Source organism: Pseudophryne corroboree, chromosome 2, assembly GCF_028390025.1.
Source record: "Pseudophryne corroboree isolate aPseCor3 chromosome 2, aPseCor3.hap2, whole genome shotgun sequence".
Classification (NCBI taxonomy): Eukaryota; Metazoa; Chordata; class Amphibia; order Anura; family Myobatrachidae; genus Pseudophryne; species Pseudophryne corroboree.
Window position 1 is genome coordinate 714,629,683 of NC_086445.1, and position 6,383 is coordinate 714,636,065.

The 6,383-nt window shown below is 43.9% G+C and overlaps 1 long non-coding RNA gene across 1 annotated transcript; it reads left to right on the forward strand.

Moving 5' to 3' along the window:
• The first annotated feature begins 2,668 nt into the window (after positions 1 to 2,668).
• LOC135051130 (uncharacterized) lies at positions 2,669 to 3,242 on the forward strand. Its single transcript, XR_010242057.1, has 3 exons — positions 2,669 to 2,719; positions 2,793 to 2,911; positions 3,140 to 3,242. It is a non-coding gene; the product is annotated as an uncharacterized LOC135051130 (long non-coding RNA).
• The last annotated feature ends 3,141 nt before the right edge of the window (positions 3,243 to 6,383 follow it).

Here is a 6,383-nt window from a genome sequence, read left to right on the forward strand (position 1 = left end):
AATGTCAAAAATGACATAAGAGGGCACCAGATCAAATGACCACAACTCACCCTACGCATACAAACTAACATATATCTGATCAATAAAGGCAAATTGAATACTGATGTGAGTGTAATATCTTTATAGTAATACATTGGTATAATGTAGTAAAAGATTTTAAATAATAAAAGGGAATAGTGGGTGGTGTGGTCATTGAAATTGGTGGACCCTCGTGACTAGTATAGGACCTGGGAAGGCTCCGGGAAACAACAGAAAAATATATATAAAAAACATAAGCAAGGACGTATAAATAACTGTCCTTACTTTCTTAATCTCTATACATAAAAAGAACATACAAAAATGAAAAAAATAAAACATAGAACATAGAACATATAAAACACAAATCGAAACCCAGCCTGTATGTGCTGATTGTATCACAGTGCCCTATGTCCCTGAAACATACAAAGTGTGTTCCAAGGTATCCAATCAACTATGGCAAAATAAAATTCTAAGGAAAATATTAAGGGGGTTGGCCTCATTGAGGCCCTTTGGTGACACTGTATTGAGTTTGTGTATCCAAAAGCTTTCCTTCTGTTTAAGTAACAAGGTGCGATCGCCTCCACTAACAGGTGGCGGCACCCAGTCAATCAGCTGACACTTCAGGGCAGATACTTGATGTCTAACTGACAAAAAGTGCCGTGCTACCGGTTTGTCAGAAAAGCCCACATTGAGGGCCGTGTGTATGGATGACCGATGGTTTGCCATCCTGTCGCGAAAGGGACGCGCGGTTAGTCCGACATAACATAACCCACATGGGCACTTCAGAAGGTAGACGACATGATCCAGTCGACAGTGGAGATGATATCTGATGAAGATTTTTTTCCCTGTGTGTGGGTGATACAAAAAAGGACCAGTGATCATAGATCTGCACGTTGTGCACCCCCCGCAGGAAAAACTGCCAGGTTTGGCTTGCATAAGCTGGATTTGAGATGTGTTCTGTTCAGGGAAACAGAACACATCTCAAATCCAGCTTATGCAAGCCAAACCTGGCAGTTTTTCCTGCGGGGGGTGCACAACGTGCAGATCTATGATCACTGGTCCTTTTTTGTATCACCCACACACAGGGAAAAAAATCTTCATCAGATATCATCTCCACTGTCGACTGGATCATGTCGTCTACCTTCTGAAGTGCCCATGTGGGTTATGTTATGTCGGACTAACCGCGCGTCCCTTTCGCGACAGGATGGCAAACCATCGGTCATCCATACACACGGCCCTCAATGTGGGCTTTTCTGACAAACCGGTAGCACGGCACTTTTTGTCAGTTAGACATCAAGTATCTGCCCTGAAGTGTCAGCTGATTGACTGGGTGCCGCCACCTGTTAGTGGAGGCGATCGCACCTTGTTACTTAAACAGAAGGAAAGCTTTTGGATACACAAACTCAATACAGTGTCACCAAAGGGCCTCAATGAGGCCAACCCCCTTAATATTTTTCTTTAGAATTTTATTTTGCCATAGTTGATTGGATACCTTGGAACACACTTTGTATGTTTCAGGGACATAGGGCACTGTGATACAATCAGCACATACAGGCTGGGTTTCGATTTGTGTTTTATATGTTCTATGTTCTATGTTTTATTTTTTTCATTTTTGTATGTTCTTTTTATGTATAGAGATTAAGAAAGTAAGGACAGTTATTTATACGTCCTTGCTTATGTTTTTTATATATATTTTTCTGTTGTTTCCCGGAGCCTTCCCAGGTCCTATACTAGTCACGAGGGTCCACCAATTTCAATGACCACACCACCCACTATTCCCTTTTATTATTTAAAATCTTTTACTACATTATACCAATGTATTACTATAAAGATATTACACTCACATCAGTATTCAATTTGCCTTTGTTGATCAGATATATGTTAGTTTGTATGCGTAGGGTGAGTTGTGGTCATTTGATCTGGTGCCCTCTTATGTCATTTTTGACATTTTTGACATTTCATATTATGGATCATTATTTACATTTGCACTCTTTTTCTTCTGTGGTGATTGACAGGCTACACATAGGTTAATCCAGGATTATACGTGAGGAGACCTCCGGTATACCTCCGAGTCCCTGTGAGCTATGAGTGAACCTGTACATTGATGATTCCACCTGGGGGAGTGTTCATTCTCTGAGAACACCCCCCTCTAGGTTGTACACCTCCTTTAAACATTAGCCAGTGGATAAGCCTAATTACGGTTCTTTCCGCGAGTGGAACGCAGAGACTTCTGGCCAGCGCCACTTCCGCGGAATGGAACGCATGGTGTTCCGGTCGGTGGAACGCAAAAGACGCGTCTCCGGCAGTTGCCCTTCTAAATCGTTAAAATACACTCATTTAAGTAGCCGTGCGTTAGCGATAGCCACTGCCTGTCCTGTGAACCCTGTAACGTTTTTCCCAGTTGGTCTGAGTTAGTTATCTGAGAGGTGATCAGTTAATGAGAGACTGGGTTTATACTAATCTCCCTAATTGGCACTTCCTGTGGTTGATCCTTAAATAGTGCTCAGCTGAGGCTGAACTTTATGCAGCTTCCATTTGGCTCTGGACACTTGAGCAGTGAGTATGGTTCTCCTGCAGCTCCCTTCTGACACATGATTACGGTTGGTGATTATTTTTTCCTGTTGTGCCTCCTTACAGACTGAGTGTCTGACACATGTACAGAGCCCACAAGCTGCCATGAGCTATTTCTACATGTAACTAGGTATGATCTTTTCCAAAATGACGTTGTTAGTGTATTTTCTTATGGTGTAGTTACTCTGTTATTTATCTAATAGGTGACTACGCCTTGCAGCTTCCCCTACGTTATAGGCTTTTTAACTTCATTATGTGATCAGGCATGTTGCCAACTTTGAAGGCCATTCCACACATCTGAGTGATCTGGCTTGCCGTCCAGGTAATCATTTGCCTATCTAAACAGATAGTCCTAACGGTGGAGGTGTCTCTTTCATCACACGTGGATTATTTCCAAGTATCTCTTTTTTACATATATAAAAAAACAGCTTTTTAATACGTTTTCTGGTTTTTGTGACAGTCTTCAGGGCCTGGGAGGCACTGGTGGTGTTGGTGTTGAATAAATCTGGGTTCTTATACATATTAATTGTAACTGTTTCTGATTGTATAGGTGATTTAAGTGCCAATCTTGATAAAGGTCCGCATAAGGACCGAAACGTCGATGAAATACGGCATCAACAGTGAACCCGAATAAAAATATACTGAATTTACAAGTGACTTCAGAGACTAATTTCTGGGCGTGAGTGCACCTTCCACCTAGGTGGTTGTTGTGGTATATATATATATATATATTTCTTCCGAAATATGGATCACTTATTGTTGATGCCATATAAGCCTCTGAGTATTTTATTTTATTTTACTCTATCTAATTAATCAATTAATGAATTAATAATTAATTATATTTGGTTTCTTAAAAAACATTTTTTAAATTATTTTTTTATGTTAATTAAGATCAGGTTGAACATATCAGCGGTATGGGAAAATTGCTATGATGTTTGATATATAGTTTAATAATATAAGTTTTATGGTTGTATAGTTTATTTACGTCTGTCTCTTAATTAGATATAAGTGATTCCTATTAACAAACGCCACATAAAGGAGATTTATAATAACGGGGAAACACCAATAGATACATAATAATGGCAGACATAAACAGGAAATGATACCATGACAACCGTTGAAACTAATGACGGAACGCATAATTGGAATGCACAGAGTGCGCATGCGTGAGCTATGGAAACAGGAAAGAGAAGGTGGCGCCTGTTTCCTGTTAAATACAGAGCGGTGTAATACACTACTATTCATTCATTCTCTCTGAGGAAGCCGCCGAGTCGCACATAGGCGGGGAAACGCGTTAGAGGAGTGCTATCCTCGGCTGGGATCAATTGCCGTTTATAAACAGCACCAAAAGCGTGAGGACCGGCTAGGAGTCTAAGGAGTGAGACGTCACCCCGTTTAATCACCATCCAGGTCTGAAGACACGCAGAGTTGCTGCTTAATAAGCGTGGCCACGCTGGACTGTTAAGTATATAACTATTCTACTAAAAGCTGTTACAGTGGATCTATTGAAGCAAAGAGATTCCTGCACTAATACGCTTTACACTAATAAGTTCCGTGCTTTGAACTTTATTAACCTCTATCAGCTGAATGAGTTTCATGCTTTGAACTTTTCTGATGATTCCAAGCCTTCTATTATGGCATGATTAATGGCTACTAACATCTAGTGCACTAAATAAGCTTATTAACTCCGGAGTGGCTATACTACATTATATATTATATATGTTGTAAGTGAGATATATATTAGGAAAACACCGGCCGTGTGATATATGTTTGTCATGTATTGGTTAAATAAATGTTTTATGTTTTAAATATACATTGATTTGGACAGCGCTTCATTATTGTGTATATATTTTTTGGAATTTTAGTGAGGTTGGCAGTGACCTCTTGGTGAATCAGCAGCCTTAAATCAGTGACTTTTAACATCATAGTAATTATTGTCAGCGCCCAGATATTTGTTGTACTATTTTTTTTTGGTTATCTAAAAACTGAGATCCTGTGCAGGGAGGTGGGGTGATATAGGAGGCGGGGCTATGCCTTCTGGGAAGAAGGTCAAAGCTTTGAGCCTGTTGGTGCATCGGATTAAGGCCCTCATTCCGAGTTGATCGGTCGCAAGGCGAATTTAGCAGAGTTACACACGCTAAGCCGCCGCCTACTGGGAGTGAATCTTAGCTTCTTAAAATTGCGACCGATGTATTCGCAATATTGCGATTACTAACTACTTAGCAGTTTCAGAGTAGCTCCAGACTTACTCTGCCTGTGCGATCAGTTCAGTGCTTGTCGTTCCTGGTTGACGTCACAAACACACCCAGCGTTCGCCCAGGCACTCCCACCGTTTCCCCGGCCACTCCTGCGTTTTTTCCGGAAACGGTAGCGTTTTCAGCCACACGCCCCTGAAACGCCGTGTTTCCGCCCAGTAACACCCATTTCCTGTCAATCACATTACGATCGCCGGAGCGAAGAAAAAGCCGTGAGTAAAAATACTATCTTCATAGTAAAGTTACTTGGCGCAGTCGCAGTGCGAACATTGCGCATGCGTACTAAGCGGATTTTCACTGCGATGCGATGAAAAATACCGAGCGAACAACTCGGAATGAGGGCCTAAGATCCTACTCTACACCCCATTGTCCATTCCTTGTGGAGCCCAGTGTACCTCGCAGAAAGAGTTTTAACAAAGGTAAGTTCTTACCATAAAACTCGTTTTTTTGTCATGTTGTACAGTGCCAGATACATATAATGCCCCAGTACAGTGCCACATACATATAAGAACACCAAAAAATGGGTGCCTCCACAGTGCCAGATACATATATGCTCCCAGTGCCAGATACACATGTCCCCAGTGCCAGATACATATGTCCCCACAGTGCCAGCTATGCCTCACAGTGCCAGATACACATGTCCCCACAGTGCCTGCTATGCCCCCAGTGCCAGATATGCCCCAGTGCCAGATGCATATGTGCCCACAGTGCCTGCTATGCACCCAGTGCCTGCTATGCCCCAGTGCCAGATATGCCCCCAGTGCCAGATACACATGTCCCCACAGTGCCTGCTATGCTCCCAGTGCCTGCTATGCTCACAGTGCCAGATATGCCCCCAGTGCCAGATACACATGTCCCCACAGTGCCTGCTATGCTTCCAGTGCCAGATATGCCCCCAGTGCCTGCTATGCCCCCAGTGCCTGCTATACCTCCAGTGCCTGCTATGCCCCCAGTGCCAGATATGCCCCAGTGCTTGCTATGCCCCCAGTGCATGCTATGCTCCCAGTGCAGATACCGATGTCCCCACAGTGCCTGCTATGCCCCCAGTGCCAGATATGCCCCCAGTGCCAGATATGCTCCCAGTGCCTGCTATGCCCCCAGTGCTAGATATGCCCCCAGTGCCAGATATGCTTCAGAGCCTGCTATGCCCCCAGTGCAGATACACATGTCCCCACAGTGCCTACTATGCCCCCAGTGCCTGCTATGCCCCCAGTGCAGATACCCATGTCCCCACAGTGCCTGCTATGCCCCCAGTGCTAGATATGCCCCCAGTGCCAGATATGCCCCCAGTGCCTATGCCCCTAGTGCAGATACCCATGTCCACACAGTGCCTGCTATGCCCCCAGTGCCAGATATGCTCCCAGTGCCTGCTATACCCCCAGTGCTAGATATGCCCCCAGTGCAGATACACATGTCCCCACAGTGCCTGCTATGCCCCCAGTGCCAGATAGTGCAGATATCCAGCCTCACCTGCCTCACCCCACCGCACGTCACTGATATGCACCCACAGTGCCAGATATGCCCCCAGTGCCTGCTATG